This window comes from Acomys russatus, chromosome 24 (genome assembly GCF_903995435.1).
Source record: "Acomys russatus chromosome 24, mAcoRus1.1, whole genome shotgun sequence".
NCBI lineage: Eukaryota > Metazoa > Chordata > Mammalia > Rodentia > Muridae > Acomys > Acomys russatus.
The window spans coordinates 39,878,699-39,906,558 of record NC_067160.1 but is presented as its reverse complement, the minus strand read 5'-3'; the positions used below and the strand labels follow the sequence as shown (position 1 = coordinate 39,906,558).

Sequence of the window (27,860 nt, the reverse complement as noted above, 5' to 3'; positions counted from 1 at the left end):
CTTGATGCAATGTACAGTGTATGGAAATAAGACATTATTTTCTTGTGTCTTAATTAGGATTTCATTGCTATGAAAATACACCATGACCAAGGCAAATCTTATGAAGGAGAACACTTAGCTGGGACTCTTACAGTTTCAGAGGGTTAGTCCATTATCATCATGGTGGGGAGCATGGCAGTGTGCAGGCAGACCTGTGCTGGAGAAGGAGCTGAGAGAGAGAGTTCAACATCTTGATCTTAAGGTAGCAAAAAGGGATTGTCACGTTGGCCAGATTTGAACACAGGAGACCTCAAAGTCAGCCTCGACAAAGGCACACTTCCTCCACAAGGCCACCCCTCCTAAGTGCCACTCCCTATTAGCCAAGTATTTAAACACACGAGCCATACTTATTCAAACCACCACATCTTATAAAATATGGTGGTTTTCAAAATCAACTAGAATATTCACATTTTTCTACCTTAACAAATGAAAGTGCATTGCTTACCTAGTGACAGTATTTCATGTAATTACTTTAAAAATTAAGCTGCTATCTTAGTTAGGGTTACTACTGCTTCATCAAAACACCATGACCATCATTGCAGGAAATCAGGACAGGAACTCAAGCTGGGCAGGACCCTGCAGGCAGGAGCTGACGTAGAAGCCATGGAGGAGGGGTACTTAACTGGCTTGTTCCCCATGGCTTGCTCAGTCTGATTTCCAACAGAACCCGGATCACCAATCCAGGGAAAGAACCACCCACAATCAGCTTGCCCCTCCCCATCAATCATTAATTAAGAAAATTCCTTACAGATGGATCTTATGGAGGCACATTCTCAATAGAGATTCTTCCTTTTCAGATAACTATGGTTTGTGTGTCAAGTTGATGTAGACTAGTCAGCACAGTTGTCATGAATGTTAACAAAAAAAAGTTTTCTGACTCAACATACCTAAGTTTTCAAATATTTTTTTAAAAACTACAAATTCATGATTAGATTTCATAGGAATATTACATGGAAAGCAGAATTTGCTTTTATTTTCTGGTAGCAGAAATGATTTGAAATTATAAAACTTATAAGAACTCCATCACCTTTCAGATAAGCCTGCAAAGAAAATCTTTCAGTCAATTTCAGCTGATCTTTACCCATCATCCCAATCAGTAAGTATTTATTGTGCATACGGTCTGGGCATTATTTCAGGTTTGGTGAATAAATTAGGCAACAACAAAATGATCTTCTATTCATAAACAACTTCTTCTTAACTGCAGTATAATGAGAATCATCAAAAATGGCAAATAGAAAAATAATACAGAATACTAGAACACAATAGTTACTAAAGGTTAAAATGAGGCAGATATTTTGCATAAGGCTGTCATCACCAAACCTTTTACTGATGATGTTATGACCTCCAAACATAAGCTAGAAAAGAAGGAGAGAGGTCTGTGGATGGGGATCTAAACCCTCATCACTCTGAGGCCAAAGACACTCTTCAGAGAGCAGGAAGGTCAATGTGACTGAAAAACATGGGCAAATTTGTTGTATTTATCAAGAATTTGTAGATTAAGTTCTAAAAATTATACTAAATGTTTTGTTATAATTAGATTATCCAAATATAGTCACTGGCCTCAGGTGTACATATACTTACAATACAGAAGAATAAACATCATTGGCAATTATGCTGACTCTTACAGAAGGATCAAAAGCAAGTTCTTTGAAAAAGTAAATCAAGCCTCCAGAAAAATCAAAGGAAGATGCTATCTCTGGGAATCAGTGTAGCAGATCCTCAGAAAAATTAGAAATAGATCTACCATATGACTTAATGACACCACTTCTGGGCATATACTCAAAACTCATAATTTCCTACACCAGACACAAATGCCCACCCATGTTCAGAGATTTTCTGTCCAGAATTAGAAGGGCACGGAAGCTGCCTAGATGTCCATTAAGTGATGAATGAGTAGAAAAAAGGGGGGGTCCCTATACCACTGAAAAGTGTGTGGTACCTATACCACTAAAATGTGTGTGGTGCCTATACCACTAAAATGTGTGTGGTCCCTATACCACTGAAATGTGTGTGGTCCCTATACCACTGAAATGTGTGTGGTCCCTATACCACTGAAATGTGTGTGGTCCCTATACCACTGAAATGTGTGTGGTCCCTATACCACTGAAATGTGTGTGGTCCCTATACCACTGAAATGTGTGTGGTCCCTATACCACTGAAATGTGTGTGGTACCTATACCACTGAAATGTGTGTGGTACCTATACCACTGAAATGTGTGTGGTGCCTATACCACTGAAATGTGTGTGGTGCCTATACCACTGAAATGTGTGTGGTGCCTATACCACTGAAATGTGTGTGGTACCTATACCACTGAAATGTGTGTGGTACCTATACCACTGAAATGTGTGTGGTACCTATACCACTGAAATGTGTGTGGTACCTATACCACTGAAATGTGTGTGGTGCCTATACCACTGAAATGTGTGTGGTCCCTATACCACTGAAATGTGTGTGGTGCCTATACCACTGAAATGTGTGTGGTACCTATACCACTGAAATGTGTGTGGTGCCTATACCACTGAAATGTGTGTGGTACCTATACCACTGAAATGTGTGTGGTGCCTATACCACTGAAATGTGTGTGGTACCTATACCACTGAAATGTTTTCCATTGTTAACATATAAGCAAATTATGAAATCTGCAAGTAAATTGGTAGGAGGCAAAAAAAAAAAAAAAAAGAAACCACAAATGAAAAAAAATTGTACAGAGTGAGGTTACTCAGACCCAGAAAAACAAACATCACATGTTCTAACTGATGTGTGGGTCTTAGAAGAAAATATTTAGATTTGTGTTTTTAATTTGGAGGACCTACAGAATCTAGGAACCTGGAAAGGGATCACTGGAAGAGAGAGAGAAGAAAACACTTAAGTGGTGAGAGTGATAGTAGGTCAAGGTGATATGAGGGAAGAGAGAATAAGAACAGAAGTTTTAAGTTGGTAAGTTGGGAGAGGGATGGCACCATAGGGTGGAAGATGTTAGGGGAGGGATAACTAACTCTAATGATATATCCAAAGGGTCTTAGGAAAACTTACTATTTAATAATCTTTGTGCGTGTATGCGTGTGTGTGTGTGTGTTTAATTGGAGTTACCCTATACATAGGATTATGTTCATCTTAGAAGCCATAGGTTGACAAATAAAAAGTCCAGTGCCAAGTGGGGGAATGCCTTCAGATGCTTCCCAGAGACCCACAAAACAATAAAAGCTATTATTATTATTCTTGGGTTTCCACCACAACCTGATGATAGAACTTACTGCTGAAGATACTACTCAAATGGTCACAGTACAGGAAGAAGGCAAGTTGGTACTGACCAAAAGCTTCCTCCCTATTGGTTAACTGTGTGATTACTAGAAGAAGCTATTCAGGATGCTAGGAAAAAAAATAGCTCCAAAAATTGTAAAATACAAAAATTATCAGGGAATTATCAGGTGCAAAAGTGCCATGAATACTGTGGAGTAATTCACCAATCTACAAGAGGAAATATGACTGCACTGCAAATCTGGCCAAGAACCCAAAGCTAAGGAGCTCACAGGTCCCAGGTGTAAACCTAACTTGATAATTTTACTTAATGAACAGAGTATCAACTTTCTCTAAATTTTAATCTGCCTATTCATTTTTTCAGTGCTGCTTTCAGACCTCTTTGTGCAGTGGATGGCAGTTAATACAAAAACTCACAACTGGTCAAAGTACAGAGGTTAAGTTACTGTGGAGCGCGCAGCCACAAATGGAGCATCTATACCAAGCTTCCCCTAGGCATGGTGATTATCAAAGAAAATGAGGCAAGAGAATTGTAAGAAACAGAGGACCAGGAAGATGGGAACAAGACAGTATTTTCTGAACATTATGGCGCTGCTGCACTCATTGAGAAAACTCTGGCCTGCTTGAGGACAGCGAGCATGGCTCTGGAGGCCTTGCTCTTCTCCCTAATTTTCTGCCTTGCTAAAATCCATTAGATTACATTATTGAAGCTAGCCACTGAGGTCTATTCCTTTATTTGGCCAATCCCTCCTCCTGAGGCTAAGTGACCAACCACCAATGACTAGCTATCAAAGTATTGACGTTTAGCAATCAAAAGATCCCTTTGGCTCACTGAATTAACCTATACCTAATTAAATTTAAACACCTCATCCTAATACAGGGTTTCCAATTTTACCTATATAAGCCTTCCCCATAAAAATGGTATTTTATTCCTCTGGAACCATAAGCCCGAATAAATTCCTTCTTAAAAGTTCATGGTGTATTATTATACTAACAGAAAAGGAACTAAATACAATGACCTAGCAAAGTTAAACCAAGAAGAAAAAAAGTTTTATATGTTCCATAATTAGCAATAAAATTAAATAGCAATTAAAAAAAAAAAAACTTCTCTACCAAAAAAGACCTAGACCCAGAAGATTCTCCACATAATTTTACCAGACCTTTAAAGTGGCACCAAAACCAATGCATCTCAATATAACATAAAATGGAGAGTGAAGAGAAGGGGCCCTTACAAATTCTTTTTGCAGTAATCAAAAATTATACTGATACTTAATCCAGATAAATACCCAACCAAAAAGACAATTGTAGGCTAATTTCCCTAAGAAACATAGATAATAAAATTCTGAAACAAAAACAAGAACAACAACAACAACAACAAAAAAAAAAAAACCTGCAAACCAATTTCAGCATCCTATCAAAAATGCCGTCCACCAAGAACAAGTTGGCTTCATCCCAGAGATGCAGGGTTAGTTCAACATACTTAAGTCAGTAACTGTAATCCATCATATAAATAAATTCAAGGATAAAAACCACATGATCACAATATTACACGCAAAAAAATGGCCTTTGACAAATCCAGTCGCACACTGTGATAAAGGTCCTGAAGAATCTAGGGACACAGGAGACATATCTTGATATAATAAAGGTCCTGCACAAGCACACAGACAACAACATGGTAAACAGAGAAAAGCTTCAAACATTTCGACCAACATCAGGGATGAACAAGGACATCACACTCTCCACCCCTATTTAGCATGCTTCTTGAAGTCTGCACTAGAGCAATAAGAGAAGGAAATAAAAAACATACAAATAGGAAAGGAAGAAGTCAATGTATCTTATTTGAAGATGATATGGTTCTACCTAATTTTTAAGAAAGAAAAAAATTAAATACTCTACCAGAAAATTCACTGAGCAGAATACAAAACTGACACACAAGAATCAGCAGACATTCTGCATACTGACAACAAACCATTGAAGAGCTCAGGGAAATAATTACATTTACAATAGCCCTTTTTTTAAGTGGTTAAATCTAACCAGAGTGGAAGGAAAAAATGAAAATTAAAAAACTGAAGACACAAGAAAGAAAGAACTCTCAAAACCCCAATGCTAGAGTTGGAGAGACGGCTCACGGGTTAAAAGTGCTACTCTTCCACAGGACCCATGTTTATTTTCCTAGCGACCTCATTAGGTGAATTACAAAAATCTTTATTTTTTTTTTTTTTTTTTTTTGTGTAAATGTACTATATTTTCTTTATCCATTCAACAGTAGAGGGACATCTAGGTGGTGCAGGCTTTGATTTTTTAAAACCTACTTTAGTGTTCTTTAACACAGCAACTTCACTTTTAATCCACCAACCAGAGGGAGGGGAGAAAGAATGTTAATAGGAAAAGGGGGTTATGGACCTGTTTAGATGTAATTCCTTGGGCTACTTTCACTCCACATTGTCAGGATACCAGCAGTCCAGTCTAATAGCCAACACCAAACAGCAACACGAATCTGCAGCAGTGGCACAAGAAACAGCAGAAACAAACAGCAAGGCTCTGCCAAATTGGTGAGATGAGCAGCAGTGGTCAGAATCAGGCGAAGTACCACAAGAAATTCTCTAGCATGTTTCTCTCTGTAAAGTGAAGACCAGTGAATACCAAGGAAGATCAGACCAGGGGCGAAGAGTTGCACCATAGCAGTGTAGTAATGCAAAAGCATGTTTCCACTGTTGTAGTTCTATTTATACTCCTTTTAACCAGCACTCACCCTCTCAGGTGTGTGTTCCCAACAAAGCATCACATGACCTCTCATAAGACATCTTCCAGAAAAACACCACAGGACACAACTGAGTCTTCAAAGAAACAAGAAACTTCCACTTCAAGGTTGTTTCCAATTTCTGGCCATTATGAATAGAGCAGCAGTGAATGTGACTGAGGAAATGTCTCTCTGTGAGGTGGAAGCATCCTTTGGGTGTATGTCAAAGAGTAGCATAGCTGGATCTTGAGGTGGACCAATTCTCATCCTCTTGAGGAACATCACACTGATTTCCACAGTGGCTGTACAACTTTGCATTCCCACCAGAAGTGCATGAGGGTTCCCCTTACTCCAAATCCTCACCAGCATGAGCTGTCACTTGTTTTATTGATCTTGGTCATTCTGACAGGAATAAGATGAAATATCATAGTTTTGACTTACATTTCTCTGATGTCTAAGGATGCTGAACATTTCTTTAAGTGTTTCTCAGCCATTTGACTTTCCCCTTTTGAGAATTCTGTTTAAAACTGTACCCCATTTTTAATTGGGTTATTTGTTTTCTTGAGTTCTTTATATATTTCAGATATTAGCTCTCTTTATATACTTTGCATGTGGAGTTGGTAAAAACCCTTTCCATATGGCAGGCTATCACTTTGTTCAAATGATGGTATACCTTGCCATGGATAAGTTTCTCAGTTTCATGAGGTCTCATTTATTAACTGTCGATCTTGGTGCCTGTGACAGCAGTGTTCTGTCTAGAAAGTCTGTTTCTGTGTCAATGGGTTCAAGGCTCTTCTCCACTTTCTCCTCTGTCAGCCTCAGTGTGTTTAATTTTATGTTGGGGTCTTTGATGCACTTGTAGTTGAGTTTTGTGCAGAGTGGTCAGTATGAACCCATTGCATTCTCCTACATACAGACATCCAGTTAAATGGGAACCATTGGGTGAAGACGTTGAAGATGCTCTCCTGTTTCCCCAGTGTGTATTTCTGGCTTCTTTATCAAAATTTAGTGTCCATAGATGTGTAATTTATCTCTGGGTCTTCAATTCAGTTTCATTGACTGATGTGTCATTTTTGTACCAATACCATATTATTTTTATTTTATTTTTTTTTTTATATTTTTTTTTCTTTTTTTTTTTTTTTATTAATTTATTCTTGTTACATCTCAATGTTTATCCCATCCCTTGTATCCTCCCATTCCTCCCCCCCCTTTTCCCATTATTCCCCTCCCCTATGACTGTTCCTGAGGGGGATTACGTCCCCCTATATATTCTCATAGGGTATCAAGTCTCTTCTTGGCTACTTGCTGTCCTTCCTCTGAGTGCCACCAGGTCTCCCCCTCCAGGGGACATGGTCAAATGTGAGGCACCAGAGTATGTGAGAAAGTCGTATCACACTCTCCACTCAACTGTGGAGAATATTCTGACCATTGGCTAGATCTGGGAAGGGGTTTAAAGTTTACCTCCTGTATTGTCCTTGGCTGGTGCCTTAGTTTGAGCGGGACCCCTGGGCCCAAATCTGCCTATCATATTGTTCTACTTGTAGATTTCTAGGACCCTCTGGATCCTTTTATTTTGCTGTTCTCCCATGCGTCTCTCATTTAGAGTCCCAATAGGATGCCTTCTCCTCTGTCCCAGTTTCCTGGTAAGTGAAGGCTTTCGTGGGACATGCCCCTTGGGCTAGTATGCAGATATAAGTGAGTATATACCATTTGATTCTTTCTGCTTCTGGGTTAACTCACTCATTATGATCATTTCTAGCTCAATCCATTTATCCACAAATTTCAGGAATTCCTTGTTTTTAATAGCTGAGTAGTATTCCATAGTGTATATGTACCACAGTTTCTTTATCCACTCTTCTACTGAGGGACACTTAGGCTGTTTCCATGTTCTGGCTATTATGAATAAGGCTGCTATGAACATGGTTGAGCAAATTTTCTTGTTGTGTGCTGGAGCATCTTCTGGGTATATTCCAAGGAGTGGGATAGCTGGGTCTTGAGGAAGCCCTATTCCCATTTTTCTGAGATAGCACCAGATAGATTTCCAAAGTGGCTGTACTAGTTTGCATTCCCACCAGCAATGAAGGAGTGTTCCTCTCTCCCCACATCCTCGCCAGCATGTGGTGTCGCTTGAATTTTTGATCTTAGCCATTCTGATGGGTGTAAGATGGAATCTCAGAGTTGTTTTGATTTGCATTTCCCTGATGACTAAGGAGGTTGAGCATTTCTTTAAGTGTTTCTCAGCCATTTGATACTCCTCTGTTGAGAATTCTCTGTTTAGTTCCAAGCCCCATTTCTCAATTGGGTTATTCGGTTTGGTGGTGTTTAATTTCTTGAGTTCTTTATATATTTTGGATATTAGACCTTTGTCAGATGTAGGGTTGGTGAAGATTTTTTCCCAGTCTGTAGGCTGTCGCTTTGTTCTCTTGACAGTGTCTCCTGCCTTACAGAAGCTTCTCAGCCTCATGAGGTCCCATTTATTAATGGTTGACATTAAGGCCTGGGCCGTTGGTGTTCTGTTCAGGAAGTTGTCTCCTGTGCCAATATGTTCCAGGCTCTTTCCCACTTTTTCTTCTAAGTGAGTTAGTGTCTCTGGTTTTATGTTGAGGTCTTTAATCCACTTGGATTTGAGTTTTGTGCAAGGTGACAAATATGGGTCCAGTTTCATTTTTTTACACATAGACCTCCAGTTAGACCAGCACCATTTGTTGAAGATGCTATCCTTTTTCCATTGAATGGATTTGGCTTCTTTGTCAAAAATCAAGTGACCATATGTGTGTGGATTCATATCTGGGTCTTCGATTCGATTCCACTGATCAACCAGCCTGTTGCTGTGCCAGTACCATGCTGTTTTAAGTACTATTGCTTTATAGTACAGTTTGAGATCAGGTATGGAGATTCCTCCGGAGCATCTTTTATTGTACAAGATTGTTTTAGCTATTCTGGGTTTTTTGTTTTTCCATATGAAGTTCAGAATTGAACTTTCAATGTCTTTAAAAAATTGTGTAGTTATTTTGATAGGGATTGCATTGAATCTGTAGATTGCTTTTGGTAGGATGGCCATTTTTACTATGTTAATTCTCCCGATCCATGAGCAAGGAAGATCACGCCATCTTCTCAGGTCATCTTCAATCTCTTTCTTCAGAGTTTTGAAATTTTTTTCATACAAGTCCTTCACTTGCTTAGTTAGGGTAACTCCTAGATATTTTATATTGCTTGTGGCTAATGTGAAGGGTGTGGTTTTCCTAATTTCTTCCTCTGCAAGCTTGTCATTTGTGTATAGGAAGGCTACAGACTTTTTTGAGTTAATTTTGTATCCAGCCAATTTGCTGAAGGTGTTTATCAGCTTTAGGAGTTCTCTGGTGGAGTTTTGAGGGTCACTTATGTACACTATCATATCATCTGCAAAGAGGGATAATTTGACTTCCTCCTTTCCCATTTGGATCCCCTTGATCTCCTTTTGTTGTCTTATTGCTCTGGCTAGAACTTCGAGTACTATATTGAAGAGATATGGAGAGAGTGGGCAGCCTTGCCTTGTTCCCGATTTGAGAGGAATTTCCTTGAGTATCTCACCATTTACTTTGATTTTGGCTATTGGCTTGCTGTATATAGCCTTTATTATGTTGAGGAAAGTGCCTTGTATCCCCGATCTCTCTAAAACTTTAAACATGAATGGGTGTTGAATTTTATCAAATGCTTTCTCTGCATCCAAGGAGATAATCATGTGGTTTTTTATTTTCAGTTTGTTTATATGATGGATTACATTGATGGATTTCCGTATATTAAACCATCCCTGCATGCCTGGAATGAAGCCTACTTGGTCATGATGAATGATATCTTTGATGTGCTCCTGTATTCGTTTTGCAAGTATTTTATTTAGTATTTTTGCATCTATGTTCATAAGAGAAATTGGTCTGAAATTCTCTTTCTTTGTTGAGTCTTTGTGAGGTTTAGGTATCAATGAGACTATGGCCTCATAGAATGAATTTGGTAATTTTCCATCCATTTCTATCTTTTGGAGTAGCTTGAAGAGTATCGGTATTAGCTCGCCCTTAAAGGTCTGGTAGAATTCTGCACTGAAACCATCTGGCCCTGGGCTTTTTTTGGTTGGGAGACCATCGATGATTGCTTCTATTTCTGTCGGGGAAATGGGACTATTTAACTTGTTTATCTGTTCTTCACTCAACTTTGGCAAGTGAACTTGATCAAGAAAATCGTCCATTTCCCTTAGATTTTCAAATTTTGTGGCGTATATGCCTTCAAAGTAGGATCTTATGATTCTTTGAATTTCTTCAGTGTCTGTTGTTATGTCTCCCTTTTCATTTCTGATTTTGTTGATTTCAATACTGTCTCTCTGCCTTTTAGTTAGTTTGGCTAATGGTCTGTCTATCTTGTTGATTTTCTCAAAGAACCAGCTTTTGGTTTTGTTGATTCTTTGGACTGTTTTCTTAGTTTCTAATTTGTTAATTTCAGCCCTGAGTTTGATAATTTCCAGGCGTCTACTCCTCTTGGGTGTTTCTGCTTCTTTTTTTTCTAGGGCTTCCAGTTGTGTTGTTAAGATGCTTATGTGCGATGTTTCCAATTTCTTTTTAAAGGCACTTAGTGCTATGAATTTTCCTCTTAGCACTGCTTTCAATGTATCCCACAAATTTGGGTATGTTGTTTCTTCATTTTCATTGAATTTCAGAAACTCCTTGATTTCTTTCTTTATTTCTTCCCTGACCCAGGTGTCATTTAGCAGAGAGTTGTTTAGTTTCCACAAACGTGTAGGCTTTTTGTTATTTCTGTTGTTGTTGAATTGCAGCCTAAGAGCATGGTGATCTGATAGGATACAAGGTATTATTTCAATCCTCTTGTATCTGTTGAGGCTTGCTTTGTGACCTACGATGTGATCAATTTTGGAGAAGGTTCCATGGGGTGCAGAGAAGAAGGTGTATTCTTTCTTGTTTGGGTGAAAGGTTCTATAGATATCTGTTAGATCCATTTGACCCATGGCATTGGTTAATGATGTTATTTCTCGGCTTAGTTTCTGTTTCAATGACTTATCCTTCAGTGAGAGTGGGGTGTTGAAGTCTCCCACTATTATTGTGTGGGGATCGATGTGTGGTTTAAGCTTTTTTAGGAGATCTTTTACATATGTGGGTGCCCTTGTATTGGGAGCATAGATGTTCAGAATTGTGATGTCATCTTGGTTGACTTTACCTTTGATGAGTATGAAGTGTCCTTCCTCATCCCTTTTGATTAATTTTGGTTGAAAGTCTATTTTGTTCGATACTAAAATGGCTACACCTGCTTGCTTCTTGTGACCATTTGCTTGGAATATTTTTTTCCAACCTTTTACCCTGAGGTAATGCCTTTCATTATGGGTGAGATGTGTTTCTTGGATGCAGAAGAATGTTGGGTCTTGTTTATGTACCCATTCGGTTAGTCTGTGTCTTTTTATTGGAGAATTGAGGCCATTGATGTTGAGAGATATTAATGACCAGTGACTGTTAAGAGTCTTAATTTTGATGTTGTTTCCAGTCGAGCGTTTGTGTAGTTGTGTTTTTGCCATGGGATAGTTATCTATTTCCTGGGTAGTTTTGGTTGTAGCTTGACCCTTTGGGATGGAGTTTCCTTCTAGTACCTTCTGTAAAGCTGGGTTTGTGGATAGGTACTGTTTGAATTTGTTTTTGTCATGGAATATTTTGTTTTCTCCATCAATGGTTATTGATAATTTTGCTGGGTAAAGTAGTCTGGCCTGGCATCTGTGTTCTCTTAGGGTTTGCAGGATCTCTGTCCAGGACCTTCTGGCTTTTATGGTCTCTGCTGAGAAGTCAGGTGTAATTCTGATAGGTTTACCATTAAATGTTATTTGGCCCTTTTCCCTTGCAGCTTTTAATATTTTTTCTTTGTTCTGCATGTTTTGTGTTTTGATTATTATGTGGCGGGCAGTTTTTCTTTTCTGGTCAATTCTATTTGGTGTTCTGTAGGCCTCTTGTATGTTTATAGGCATCTCTTTCTTTAGATTGGGGAAATTTTCTTCTATGATTTTGTTGAGAATAGTTTCTGGGCCCTGGAGTCTGATGTCTTCTCTTTCTTCAATGCCTATTATCCGCAAATTTCTTCTTTTCATGGTGTCCTTAATTTCTTGGATGTTTTGTGTCAGGAGTTTTCCAGATTTGGCATTTTCTTTAATGGTTGATTCAATATCTGTGATTGTATCTTCTAGCCCTGAGATTCGTTCTTCCATCTCTTGGATTCTGTTAGAAAAGCTCACCTCTGTGTTGCTCGCCTTCTTCTCTGAGGTCTCACGTTCTCGTTTTTCTTCTGTCTGTGTGTTTATCATTGAATCCATTTTCATTTTCAGATCTTGAACTGATTTTTTGATTTCTTTCATCTGATTTTTTGTATATTCCTGAGTTTCTTCCATTGCCTCTTTATAGGTCTTCAGAGCTTGAACCGTTTTAGTTATTTCTTTCATCTGGTTGTTTGCATTTTCCTGCAATTTTTCCAGTTCCACTCTATGTGCTTCTTTTATGTCTCTCACCTGTTTGTCTGCGTCTTCCTGCATTTGATTACGAATTTTATTTGTTTCCTCCATTATCATCCTCATTACTAAGGATTTGAGGTCATTTTCTTGTATTTCCGTTGTATTTGAGTTCTCTGGGTGGTTTTCTTTGGGATAGCTGGAAACTGGAGACGCCATGTTGTTTTGGGGTTTTTTGCGTATGCTTTTTCGTTGTCCTTTAGACATCTTGCCGTCTTTGTTTTTGTTGGGTAGCTTCCAGAGTTGAATGGAGGGTGTCTGATGATAGATTCACTTGTTTTCTTACGATTTCCCTAGGCTGCGAGCTCAAAGCTTCACTGGTGTGGATGTTAGGAGGTTAGCCCTGTTGTTCTGGTCTCTCACAGCCAGTGATCCTCAGTCCCTCTCTGCTGTGGATCCTGCAATTGTTCTGGGTCTCTGAATGAGCGTTGGGTCAGGCCAAGGTATCCACAGCCTTCTGTGTTCCCTGCCAAGTCCAGCCAGGAGCACTGGGACCGAACCACGGGCAGAACTCAGCTAGATTCTCAGGGCCAGAACCGTCTGCCAAGCTCAGCTAGGGATTTTGGGCCCAAAATGCACACAGGGCCCAGCCAGAATTTTTGGGCTGGGACTACGCACCAAGCTCCACTAGGGCCTTTTGGCCCAAAGTGCGTGCTGTGGTCAGTTATTGACTCAGGGCCCGAACTGACCACCAATCTCAGCCAGGAATTCTGGATTCAAACTGTACACTGTGTCCAACCAGAGTCTTAGAGCTGGTGGAACCGAGAGCTCTGTCCAGCCTGTGCCACAGCAGGAGAACTGCGGCTGCTCTGAGTTAGCGCCAGTGGTGGAACAAGTGCTCCGCCCGGACTGTGTCACCGCAGGGGAGCTGCCGCTGAGCTGAGGTGGTGCCTAGGATGGAACCGAGCACGTCACCAAGCCTGCGCCACAGCAGGAGAACTGCGGCTGCTCTGAGTTAGCGCCAGTGGTGGAACAAGTGCTCCGCCCGGACTGTGTCACCGCAGGGGAGCTGCCGCTGAGCTGAGGTGGTGCCTAGGATGGAACCGAGCACGTCACCAAGCCTGCGCCACAGCAGGAGAACTGCGGCTGCTCTGAGTTAGCGCCAGTGGTGGGACAAGTGCTCCGCCCAGACTGTGTCCCCGCAGGGGAGCTGCCGCTGAGCTGAGGTGGTGCCTAGGATGGAACCGAGCACGTCACCAAGCCTGCGCCACAGCAGGAGAACTGTGGCTGCTCTGAGTTAGCGCCAGTGGTGGAACAAGTGCTGCGCCCGGACTGTGTCCCCGCAGGGGAGCTGCCGCTGAGCTGAGGTGGTGCCTAGGATGGAACCGAGCACGTCACCAAGCCTGCGCCACAGCAGGAGAACTGCGGCTGCTCTGAGTTAGCGCCTGTGGTGAAACCAAGTGCTCCGCCCAGACTGTGTCACCGCAGGGGAGCTGCCGCTGAGCTGAGGTAGTGCCTAGTGTGGAGCAGCGTGCTCAACTAAGCCTGCGCCACAGCAGGGGAGCTGTGGCTGGAGCTGAGTTAGTGCCTCAGGCAGAATTGCTTGCTGGGCCGGGCCAATACCCGGGACTCTGGGGCCGAACTGTCCGCCGAGTCCAATCTGGGTCCAAAGGCTCCACGCGACCCAAATCCTGCCCCGAGTCCCCTCTCCCGCAGCAATTCCCACCAGCCACCACACCAATCGCCTCCACCGGAAGGCTATGAGCTGCAAACCTCAGCCGCCGCTGCTGGTGCCGCTGGTGCTGCCACCTCTACCGCTGCCGCTCCGATCAGAGAAAAACCACGCTCCTCCCGTGTGCAGGGGCACGCAGGTCCTCCGCACCCTGGTCCCTCCGAACCGTGGAGCACTCCCGCTGCCGTGATGTTCGGACCTCGGTGTTCCTGGCTCAGAAATCTGTGCAATTCCCTGAATTGTTCACTGGAGCCTCCAAACGCGGTCCACACTGCTCGCCGCCATCTTGGATCCCCCTACAAAAATCTTTAACTCGAGCTGCAGGGGAGTCAATTTGGGCAAGCCTTTTTGCTGAAAACACAAATATAAATTGTCATAGTTTGTAATGTCCCCCACAGACTCATATTAATGAATGTTTGGCACAAAGGGATTGGCACTACCAGGAAGTGTGATCTTTTGGGAGAAGTGTGTCACTGTAGAGGCAAGCACTGAGGTCTCAAATGCTCAAACTAAGTCTAGCATGACCATGTCCTTCTGCTTCCTGCAGATGTAGGACCCTCACATCCTTCAGGACAATGTCTGCCTGCACACTGCCATGCTTCCTGCCGGGATAATAATGAACTATATCTCTGAAAAGATAAGCCAGCCCCAATTAAATGTTTTCCTTTATAAAAGTTGCTGTGGTCATGATGTCTCTTCACAGGAATAGAAACACTAACCAAGACATATATGTACACATAAAAAAATAAGTGATAAAGCCAGGCACAGTAGCACATGACTGCAATCCCAACAGTTGCAGAAGCAGGCAGATCTCTGTGAATTCAAGACCAGACTGGTCTACAAAAGGAGTTCAGGACAGCCCAGGCTAAACAGAGAAACCCTGTCTTGGAATGAATGAATGAATGAATGAATGAATGAATGAATGAATATTTTTAAAGTAAATATTTTTAAAATTGTAATACAGTTCTACATAGAAACTGAAAGGACAATCTTAAAATTCATATGGCATCACAAAAGGCCCAAGATAACCAGAACAATGGTGAACAGTAAAACCACTGCAAGAGACATCACCATTCTTCATTTGACACTAAAACACAGAGACATGGCGATAAACATGTCATGGTGGTGGGGTAAAAACAGACACAGTACTGGAAGTGAGGACCCAGATATGTAAGCCCATGTTCCAACAAAAACCTGACTTTTAAAAAAGATTTATTTTTATGTGCTTTGGTGTTCTGCCTGCATGTATGTCTGTGCGAGGGTGACAGATCCTCTGCAACGCCAGTTACAGACAGTTGTGAGCTGCCATGTGGGTGCTGGGAATTGAACTTGGATCCTCTGGAGAGCAACGAGTGTTCTTAAAGGCTGAGCCATCTCTCCAGCCCCAAAAGCCTGATTTTTGACAGAGACAGAAGATACACTTGGAGAGAAGACATTTTCACAAATGTGCTAAACAAATTAGGAAGCTACATACAGAAGAATGTAACTAGAGCCTAATTTCATAACCTGAACAAAACTCAACTCCAAATGGACTAATAAACTTAATATAAGATATGATATGTGAACCTACCAGAGAAGAAAGTATGGTGTACACTTCACCTTCAACCACAAGTAAGAACTTTCTGAATAGGACTACAATAATGTAAGAACAAAAGCAACAACTGGCAAGTGGGGTCGCATGAAACTAAAACGCTTCTATATAACAAAGGATGCCATCAATTGAGTAACGAGTCAACCTATTGAATGGGAAAAAGGCTTTATCAGCTATAATCTGAATGAGGATTGGTGTCTATCTAGAATATACAAAGGACTCAAAAAAGTAAATATCAAGAAAACACATAATCTATTTTTAAAAATAGGATATGGAATACATAGTTCTCAAAAAAAGAAATAAAAATGTTCAAGAAATATTTTCAAATTTGTCAGTATTCTTAGACATCAGAGAAACTCAAACTAAAATTACTTTGTGATTTCCCAGTCAGAAAAATGTATGTTTAATAATATAAGTAACAATAAATGCTAACACAGATGTGGAAAAGGAGGAAATTTTATTTGCTGTTGGTGAGAATGCAAATTGTCATGGCCAGGTTGTGGAAATCAGCGTAGGGGTTACTCAAAAGGCTAGAAATAGATCTACAACAAGGTCCTGCTGCATCACTCCAGGCCAGATTCCCAAAGGACTCTATATCCTACTATAGAGACAGTTGCTCACCCATGTTCTCTGCTGTTCTAGTCACAGCAACCAGGAAATGGAAACAGCCTAGATGGCCACCACTGATGAAGGGGTAACAAAATGGGATCCTATTCAGCTGCAAAAAAAATGAATTTTTCAGGCAAATGCACTGCATTAGATATAATCATATTGAGTGAGGGAACACGGAGCAAGAAACAAAAACACTGCACATTCCCCTTCCTGTGTGGATACTAATATGGAATCCTCAGATGTGTATGCTTAAACTGGGGTAACTTAGAAGCCCAGGAACTAGAAAGGAGACATAGGTGGAGGAAATTCCAAAGAAATAGGCATAAAAATACACAAACGGGTTAGGGAGAATAATGGGGCAGAGAGGGTTAAGCAGGGTAAGGGACCAAAGGGTAGGGTTTGAACACTAAAGACCTTTGAGAAAGCCAAATAGATAACTATTACCATAGAAGCTGCCTAAAATATACATGGATGTATACAGAAAAGAGTTTAAATATACTTACCTTATATGAGGGACAATGCCTCTCCCAGGCATCATAGGTATGGAACACAAAGTCCAGGACCAGGTGTAGACTACCTTCTTCAAGCTATTGGTCAGAGGGGTCAGGTCACACAGACCACCTCCAAAAAATAGCGAACAATGCAACCTACTGCCATCATTCCCGGATTCCCGCTAGAACTTGATGGTGAAATCATGCTGCTGAAGACATTGTGTCTTTGAATCACAAGAGAAAGAAGTAAAACTAGAACTGACACATAAGCTGCATCACTGCTGGTTGGTTTTGACAGGGCCAAAAGGTGCTGTTCACATTACAAGAGGAGAAAAATTAACCCTGTGAGCCCTGAGGGCTGAAAAACAACCAGGGTAGGAAGATAAACCCATTGGGCAACAGTGGCATAAAAGTTTGGGGCCTAGCCACCTACTTTTTCCTTGGATTTAAGGTCTGCTCCACAAGATTGTACTCATTACCTGGTAACTGGGCCAACAATTTGAGGATGGATAGGTCATAGGCCTTTCTACTATTATTCAAATGCACAGATACAGTATTAAACTACACCTTATATACTTATCATTATACTTAGGAATTAGCACAGTTCTCAACTTTCCTTCATCAAAGAAGTTTCTTTCTGTAGGTGATACTGATTCTGCAGGCTCAAAATGGGTATACCACAGAGAGTAAGATTCTGGAGTCTCTTACTCTTATTTAATGCTCAGCACTAAAATACGACAGTGGGGTATGAAAGAGTCAGAGAATGAGGAAGATATTTTGAAAGCCATAATATTCATGTGTGAAATTCTCAAGCAGTAAATTTTTTGAAATCACAAAGAAATAAAAACAGTGACAAAGGACTAAACTTTTACATGCAATACATAAAATTTTAAATTTTTACTCCCTAAATAATGACCAAAATATAAGTTTAAGTGTCAAATATTTATAGTAATACCCAATTCTAAGTTCAACTATCTCCTTTAAGTTATGAATATACAGGAACTCTCCAAGAACTTCTGAATGCTTAAGAGGTTTCCATTATTTTCAGGAAATAGAAACTGCTCAGATAGAAATTTTCAGTTCTAAAAACCTGAATACATCACTGCTTTAAGATAATTTGTATCCACACAAAGATTGCTCTTATATTCAAGGTACTTATGATGGCTATTCTTGGTTATCAAGTTGACTACATCTGGAATTAACTAAAATACAAATGGCTGGGCATAGTTGTAAGATAGTTTTTCTTATTTGAATCATTTGAAGTAGCAAGACCCACTTCTAATCTAAATCTTTGAGGTAGGAAGATCCACCTTTAATCTGGGCAACACTTTCTGCTGGCAGCCATATGAGGTATGGAAGAAAGAAGTTTTTTCTCTTTGCCTGCTTACTCTCACTGGCAAGACCATTCCTTCACTGGTGTTGGATCCTTCTTCCTGATTACGATGTACAGTGAATACCATATCAGTCCTCCAGCCTGAGGCCTGAACAACTACTAGATTCTTGGCCCTTCTATTCCTAGGCAGCCATTGTAGGATTAGCTAAACAACAGCCTGGAAGGCATTCTAATAAATCCCTTTTCTATAACTATAGAAACAGAGATCCATTCAATAAACTGTTCCTCCAGATAATCATGAATAATACACATTTTTCCTCTAGAAATCCCTAATACAGTAGCTACAAACTTCTCATCATGAATGAAAATGAAAGAAAAAAATAGTTAAAACAAAAGTAAACAAAGTACTAAAAAAAAAAAAAAAAAAAAGATTCAGGTCAGCCTGGATACATAGTACGGATTTTGTCAAATAAATAATAACAATAAAAACAACCATAACAGAAAATTTCTCATAAAAAGAAATGCCAATCCAGATACAGCAAGAATTTAGGACAGCAAACAGGTAAGGCCAGAAAAGACCCTTATCTTCCCTTGTCACATTATAATTGAAGCAAAAAATAAAGAGAAAAAAGAAAGAAAGTATATGAAGGCAACAAGAGAAACAGGAAGTTACATACAAAGGCAGGCCAGTCAGAGTAACGGCAGAGTATTCAACTGAAACTCTGAAAGAAAGAAGGACTTAAAGTGATATTTTTCAAGTTCTGAAAGACAACAATGGGTAATCCAGAACAGTTATCTACCATAATTGAAAAAAAAAACAAAAATCTTCCCATGAAATAAAAATACACTGAAGAAAGTTATTACCCTAAGCTAGCTCTACAAGTTAAAGGAATCCTTCAGATAGAAAAGAGAAATAAATCCATGTGTGAGACCTGGTAAGGAATATATGACTTTAGAATAACACTCAGCCAAAGAGAAAGAAAAAATACTTCAAAATCAGCAAAATGGCTAAACCAATAGACACCTTTTAACAATAATTCTTAATATCAACATTCTCAATTCCCTAATCTAAAGAAACAGATCAAAAAGCAGGAATTCATCTATTTGCTGCTTCCAAGAAATTCACCTCACCACAAAAGTCACACATTACCTTAGAGTGAAAGGATGAAAAAAGCTATTCCAGGCAATCCGACCTAGGAAACAAGTAGTTAACACTGTTCTAAGAACTTGGTTGTGTGTGGGGTTGGGGGAGAAAAAATTTCAAATCAAAACTATGAGAAAAGATACAGGTGGTCCCTTCATAAGGAGTAAGGGAAAAATACAAGAAGAGATGACTATTCTCATCATATATGCCCCAAGCATGGGTGTAGCTGATTAAACACACACTCCCGCTATACCATTCCTGGGAATACAACCAAGGGACTCCATATTCCTTTTGTTGCTCACAAGAATTAGATGGCCGTACTACTGAAAACACAGATCTGACCTGAAAACTTCCTCTCTGCTGTCTGGCTTTCATAGTGCCAGATGTGTTATACAGGCTGCTGAGATAGAAAAGCCATCAGTGGCATAATTTATTAGCAAACCCAGCATGCTACAATAGCAACCTGACAGACAAGATATGACCACTGGAGCAAAAAGTAGCACCAAAGTTATGGTGCTAAACCAACCATTTTGGGACTACATAAAAGACCTGCTAAACCTGGTCATGGGCCCTAGGTAGGAACGTTTATGTTGTTGTCTTGCTAAAAGGACACTCTGTCAAACTGCCTTCTTAATATTTATGTTTAGACACATAAATCCATGTTGCCTTCAACCTTAGTCAGAGAAGCTTCTTTCTGCAATCATCATGCTGAGAATAAGTGACTATTGATTATTCAGCTCTAAATGGAATAACTATAGCAGCCCTTGCCCCAGGCTCAGAGAACATGGCAGAAAGAATGTAAAAACTAGATAATTAAAAAGGGTGATGTGAGATGCCATTTTGTGAACACAGCATGGCCATTTCATGCATGAACTACCTCTAGCTACAGGTAGTTACCTACACAAGAACTGTACAAGATCAAAACAGTGAGACCAGCTGACATTCTATCATGGAGCACTGACTGGTCTCAGTGGGTTACAAAAAAGAAAAAGAAAGGTCATGAGGAGGGAAGAAGGATGGGTTAAGGACACCTGGAGGAGGAGGGACTAGGAGGGAGGAGGAGAGAGCAGAAGTTGGAAAAGAGTATGAACAAGACACAGAGCTTACATGAGTGGAATTGTCATGAATAAATTTTTAAATTATATGAAAAATAATAAAATTAGGTTAATGATATTTTCTCTAAGTTGGAGAACTTCACAAATTAAACGTATTACCATATTCTTTAGATGTTATGAGTGATTAATACCTATAATATTAAGCATTATATTCCTTACTTTTCCATTCAAACAGGTAGTATAAGGATTAACACTAAACTACTCAATTCTAGTTTTTTCCCCTCAAACACAGAAATATTACACTAAGACACCAACACTAAGTATTCAAGAAGAAACCAATAGGAAATGTCTACATAAACCACTTACTCACCAAGTTCTAAGAGGCAAGCAACTAACTACACCAAGGAACTGAATGGGCACAACAGATATATTAGATAACTTAACCATAGCTTATTCAAAAGTTAATTCAAACCTCATCATGCCTATGTTCCTCCAAAATAAAGTCTAGAACATTAAAATGCCATTTTTAACATTCTGAATGTAGTTACAGGAAATGACTTTGTATCACATAGGCAAATCTCTATGAGCAAGTAAGTCTTTCTAAAAGGAAAGACATACACCAGTAAGGAGCTTTCTAGAATTACCTTTGTTATTCTTCCTGCTTAGAAGTTAACACAATTTTCTGTGGTGGAAGTCACCAGTGAAATAAAAGCAAAATTCACAATAAGGGCTCATGCAAACAGAAGTGGTTAAATGGATTTCTTATTATATCATTTGCTTATGAACTAAAGCCTTGGAGTCTCCTATGGTATGAGACAAATAGAACACTTACTAAAATATTTAAGTTGTTGGTAAGATTGTTTTCTAATGAAACCAGGGGCTTTTACCATTCAAAGCTCAACAGTAAGAGGTGAAATTTAAGTTTGACTACACAAAGCTGTTTCTAACTTGACTAAGGAAAGATCTAGTGCTCCCATAGATATAAGAAATAAAAATATTTCTGAATTTATATTCATATTCTTTGCAGTCATCAGGAATACTTTAATAAATGTTCAATTCCTACATAGACCTGTATATTCTAGTCATCTTAAGATTTTTTTTCTTAGAAGGCAAATGCAAGAGGATCTCTGAGTTTAATCCTAGTATACAGAAAGAATTCCAGGGAGGCCAGAACTACACAGAGAAATCCTATCCCAAGGGAGGGGGAGGTTATTAGACAGACAAGACAGACAGACAGACAGACAGACACACACACACACACACACACGATTTTTTTCTTTTCTTGATTGAAGCCCTCAATTCCCAAAACATACAAAAGCATTTCAACATATGAAATAGGTTATTCATTTATGTAATACACATAATAGGTGACAATGAGAAAAAAGAGAGGAAAGGAAGGAGATTGGGAGAAAAAGAAGAAGGAAGCAAGCATTTCAAATTATAAACTGATTATCAATCTATGGACATTTTAGAAAGCATGTTCAGAATAGTATATACAACTATATACAGTATAGTTTTAAAACAGAGATATTGACCTATGCACATATTAAATTTTTCCAGATTCCAAAATAACTAAACAAAAATTTTATATACTACTTTCTACTAAAGAAATACTATTGTCTTTTCCCCGCTCTGTGCAGCCCTGGCTATCTCAGACTCGCTCTGTAGACCAAGATGGCCTCGAACTCAGAGATCCACCTGCCTCTGCCTCCTGAATACTGGGATTACAGGTGTGAGCCACCATGTCCAGCCTCAACCATGTCCTAAAGTGCCCTTAATTAACAACCAATATTTGTAAATATTCTACCCACACACATACATATATTCCTCAAAATCAAATATTAAATACTTTTGTTGAAATATTTTTATGGTAGAGTGCTTGAAAGATTTGTTAATTTCAATTACCTCCACATGTGAAAAAACCTTTTTCTGCCTTTTTTTAATTCAAATATACTTCACTGTGGGCATTCAAAGGAAAATTACACATTCAGAAAACATCTGAGTTCCTCTTAGTTACCCTTTCAGTGGTTGAGAGTAATGATAGAGTAAAAAAATCACATTCTTCACAGGCTCTCTTTTCTTTTCCCCCAATTTGGTGAAATTTCAACTTCACATCTTCGGAGCCAAAAGCAGTGGATAATAGCTAACGTTTTCTACCAGTAGCTTACTCGTAGGGAAGGAAAGTAGAGTCAAGGAAACGTGCTGACTCCAATTTATAAAGAATCAGTATATGCAATATATCTTAGTATATTTCCCTAAAATAAAACTATAGAAACATAGTAAGTTGGAGAGATAGCAAGTAAAAAGACAATGAAATGTGCTGACTATGGCTAATGACTAATTTCTTGAGGGTTATCTGGCCATACATTCTCACTGAGATGGTACACACAAGCAGAAAGTACTTTGTTCCTTATCACTGCGAACAGGACCAGGCTGTCTCTGCAAGACAGACAGAAACTACAACCTTTTCTTCCTTCAAAATCATGGTAAAACAACCTAAGTGTTATCCTTTAAAATAAGTATTCAAGGACAATCTGCAAAAAACCCATATCTCAAAGAATAATCAGAGAACAACATTCACCTGTGTTTGGAGGATATCTCAACTTCAATTCCATCAGCTGGTTTTTTTTTTTTTTTTTTTCTTTTAAAACAAATAATTCTAGAGTCCTTACATGATATCATCTCAAATATCTTTTGCTGTTGTTGTTGTTGTTGGTGGTGTGTGTGTGTGTGTGTGTGTGTGTATGTGTGTGTGTGTGTGTGTGTGTGTGTGTGTGTGTGTGTGTACACTAAACACTGAGTTTACAATAAACTGAACAGACAGCATACAAAAGGCTTTTAGAACTATACCATATGGTCTAGGGAAAGGAGCAATCTGTGCAGCCACCGTCTCACTCTGCAAGCCTGTCCACCTCTATAGCATATTATACTACTTAAAAAATAAAAAAAATTAAGATGAAAATGTAAAAGCAAAAACACTCTATCTTTAGCTTTACCACACAAGTATACTTTGGAAGTTTTACTGATAAAATGTAGTAAGCATCTGTTTTAATTTCTACTCTGAGATTTGGGGTGCAACACCCAACCCAGGCAGACAAACCTAGGCCACTGTTCAAAAGAAACAGTATTTCAGCAGGGTATGTGTGGGTATTCAACTTAGGCTTCAGAAATTTAGAAGAACAAAAAACAAAACAACAAAACAAAAACCCTACACTCTTATAAGGGCACATTGGCAAGAGCTGATATAACAGATGACACATTCTTGGAAATCAAATCAAAGCAATAGGGAGGTACCCATTGTTGCCTCGTGAAGGCCTAATCACATGGACACAGCTGGAACCGGTGTAGATCATTCATTAATAAAATTGTATTGTAGTCACCATTTTTTGATGCATTTCAATTGCTGTTATAGCCAAAACCCAGAATTTCTTTGTTCAGTGTTGGTAAAATTGTTTTAATAGGAAATGTGAGAAAATTTAAGACAGGATTTTTTTTTAAGTTCTGATATTAAAAATAAGATTTACTCAAAACTAAAATGTCATCTTACCTTGCAAATACTAGCAGCATTTCAAAATATGCAGTAAATCCTGAAAAGGGGGAACTCAGATGATACTACAGACAAAAAGTGAGCAATGTGAGATGTCACAGAAAATATGAAATACTTGTAAAACTATTATACAAGATTAGGCACAGGAGAAATGCAAACGTATCAAAAATTAGAGAAATGGGAATCTAAATCTAGTCTCTTGAAAACTATTTTCTACTGAATACGATACTGACCTACACCTTGTATGCCTAAAGAAAGAATATTCATATTTTGAAAAAGTATAATTTAGAAATAATTTAGTGCTTTAGTTACTTAACAGCAAACAATACACAAACACCTACTCAAGGACTGTATTAAAAGCTACAGTGACTTTAAAATTAATAAATCATTAGTTACAACTGAAAATATGGTATGTGGCATAATTAAAATCAGAGTTAAAAAACAATATTCATCTCTTTTTGTGTTATCTAACAAAATGTCCATGTCTCCAAAAATAATAATTAAGTTATAATATAATTTTTGAAAAACCACATATCAAACTAAAATAGTTCTTACTACAATCTGCGAATTAATCAAAATATAGACTTTACTGTCCACATGAAAACTTCAAAAGCACTGATCAAAATTTGTTTTATAATTCCTAAACACACAATATGACTCCTATGCATCTATGTATGTATTTCCTAAGTTAATGATAGTTATACCAGAAGGAAAAATGAGGTTTAAATAAAATTCTTTATTGTTAATAAATAATGTTTAATATATATTCAATTCTTGACACTAGGGATTCAAGATAAAACTATAATGAACTTAAACTACAACAAAGTAAATAAAATTTCAGCGGTGTCCCTTCTGGGATTGCCATAATAAGAAGCTTAAAGTTAACCTAAATATTCAATGCATGAAACCTGGCAGGCAACTCACCCAGATTCTTTTCAGTACTTCCTGAAGGAAAAAAAAGAAAAAGGCAGTCTTCTTAGGAGAAAACAGTGAGAGGGGTAATTTGTAGAAAGTAGTACATAAGCACTAAATATAAAAGCAATGTGAATATTTATTTCTTCTGCTAAAGCAATGAGGCAATGTGTTGCTGAACCTGTTTTGAATGAGGAAAAATAACAGGTGAGTTTATTTAATGTTCTAATCTACCTGTTTACCTTGTTTACCCAAACCCTTGCAATGAATTTTAAATACTTCCTAAATGAAAAATATATCTCAGGAAAAAAAAAAAAAAAACCTGCTAGATTCACAATCATCTTAATGAATCCATTGTAGATGTAGTTTCCTATATACACGGAATGAAATAATGTTTCTTATTAATAACTCTAGCACAAATCACCATTTACCTTTTTTCCAGCCATATATGTTATGCATTAATATTCATCTCAAAGTAAATAATATTTTAAATAAAAATTGGTCAAAATAATATCAATCTCATCTCCAAACACACATTGTCTTTATATTTATATTGACTTATAAGACACTAATATTTAAAATATAACTTGAAAGTATATCATTTTTCATTAAAAGAAAACAAATTCATATTTTGAGGAAATTCTACAAAATTTCACAAAATTCTTCCTCAAGTCAAAAGTCCATGCTCAAATCAACTCCACTTAACAACTCATGACACCAAATTTTGACACTTCTATTTGTAAGTAACAAACTATAATTTTATAAGAACTTAGAAATGTTTTAAAGCAATTCTGATTTTCCTTGCATTATGATTGGAAACGAATTAAATATACATCCTTTAATTTCATGGAAATTAATTTCCATATTCATGAGCTTATCAAATGTTCTAAAAATAACAAATTTCAAGAAGATATGAACTGACCCCAAATTTAAATAAAACTAGAAAGCAGTTGCAGACTTTTGGTGAAAATGAGTCATTTTATAGCCCACTCCATGAGATGGAACCAAGCCTGGCACTGTTAAAAGGAACAAGAACCTATGGCTAGATACGTCAAAGGCCTAGGAGAGAACTTAGTAAATATTATTCTGCTAAATGGACATAGTATTGAAATGACTATCAAAGCATCGCTCAGCCCTCACAAGAGATACTTCTCCTTGCACAAAATTGCAGTAATGCCAATTAACAAGAAACCCTCACCTGATCAGCATATAAAGAACAGAAGACCTTTGTAGTAAGCAGCCCTAAATTTGAAAGATATATCACATTCTGATTCCCCAGCGAAGAGGAGACCGGAGGATTTTTAAGAGAGAGTACTGGTGGATAGCATAAAGGAAACAGGGTTTTCCAGATACAACAGAGCAGTTGCAGGCATAAACTTATACCAATTGTGCAGCATGTACAAAACTTGCACAAGAGCAGTACAAACTCAGGTGTAAGCAAACTCTCCACAAAAGCTGACAAAGGCAAGTGCAATATAGTTCCTTTAAGAAACAATGCCATTTACTCAAAACACACACACACAGACACACACGCGCGCCTGTGCACGCGCACACACACACAATCATAGTCTGCAAGAAAAAAATAATGTTGTAAGTAGGAGTGATCAAGATTGCTGTCCTTATTTCAGTGCTCTCGTGAGAGTAACACTGCTTCACAAACACCACAGAACACAGGCTATAAGCCTATATCAGTGCCAAGGTGCTGGCTATTTCTTTTTTTTTTTTTTTTTTTTTTGTGCTGGTTATTTCTTGCTAGCCTCCCTCAGTTGACATGGTGTATGACTGTTACTTTCATCACATACAGAACAGAGTAATGCAGCATGGGGTGGTTCTTGGGCTTTTGGTTTTTTGTTTAGGGTTTTGCAGAATGCCTAAAATGCAGAAAACTGGTATTCAGTTTTTAGGTCACTACACAGAATGAACTGTTTCGGTTGCTAGCCTAGTCTTAATCTCTCCAGAACTAAATAATCTAGGGAAAATGTTATATTAGAATCTGAATATTTTAAACCTTTACAAGGAAAGAGGCAAAAAAAATGATTTTTAAAATATGCTTCAAGAATTAAACCACAAATCATCTAGAAAGCTGTCACAGACACAAACAGGAAAACCTTCTTTGCTATCCTGTTCAAATCTGTACTAACAGCAAAGCTAATACAAATGAGAAGGCCACGTATGCACTGTTTCAACCTTTAACTAAATATTACTATCTGAATTGGTGACTAAAAACACCAATAAGCCATTATCTTGTAGAGTATGGCCTTTCTCTCTCTAATGTACAAGATAAGTAGAAATGGAGGTCCATTTTCTACACACCAATTGAAAAGAAAGAATGAACTGTGACAAGCCCAGATCCCATGCTGGCATACTGCATACTAAGCTCAGCATCATCTAGAAGCAGTATGCTTCTCCCTGCCAGTCAGGGCAGGGAAAGTTGTATAACTAACACAGTGTTGATAAATAGTACCAAGGTCTTATAGCTGCTTCCGCCTGCATATCTCCATTGGATCAGCAGTTAAACAAAGACCAGTGGCTGTCACAGAAATAGCAAGACCTAAAAACAGTTGCCTCAAATGTCACATATGGAGACATGGAACATTTACCACCTGAGCTATGTAATTTCCAACAAAATGATCTCCTGCCCAGTTTTGTTCATGACCACAGGATCTGACAGCAAGTCCTGATAAGTTGTATAGAAAGGTAAAGAAGGAATAAAAACATGGAGAAGAAACCAAGTGAAAACAGGGCCAAACTTCAAACAGTAGCCACGCTTCTCCCAACTCAGATTAGCGCACAGACACAACACTGTAGTCTGACAGATACATTAAAGGGCTCTGGTACAGTGGTTTACTTTTGGATGGCAAGGGTAAGTCTGTCATGTTATTAAAGAACGCAGTCATTTGCTCCTCAGCCTTCTTTTCTATTTTCCTTTCTCTTCTCTA

General features: G+C 38.6%; 1 protein-coding gene across 1 annotated transcript in view; it reads right to left on the bottom strand.

Moving 5' to 3' along the window:
• Positions 1-24,091, bottom strand: part of Gtdc1 (glycosyltransferase like domain containing 1) — a 299,932-nt gene extending 275,841 nt beyond the window's left edge. Inside the window, exon 1 of the mRNA XM_051166637.1 lies at positions 24,010-24,091. The gene's annotated coding sequence lies outside the window, so the exon portion shown is untranslated. The remainder of the gene's footprint in view (positions 1-24,009) is intronic.
• Between the last annotated feature and the right edge of the window lie 3,769 nt (positions 24,092-27,860).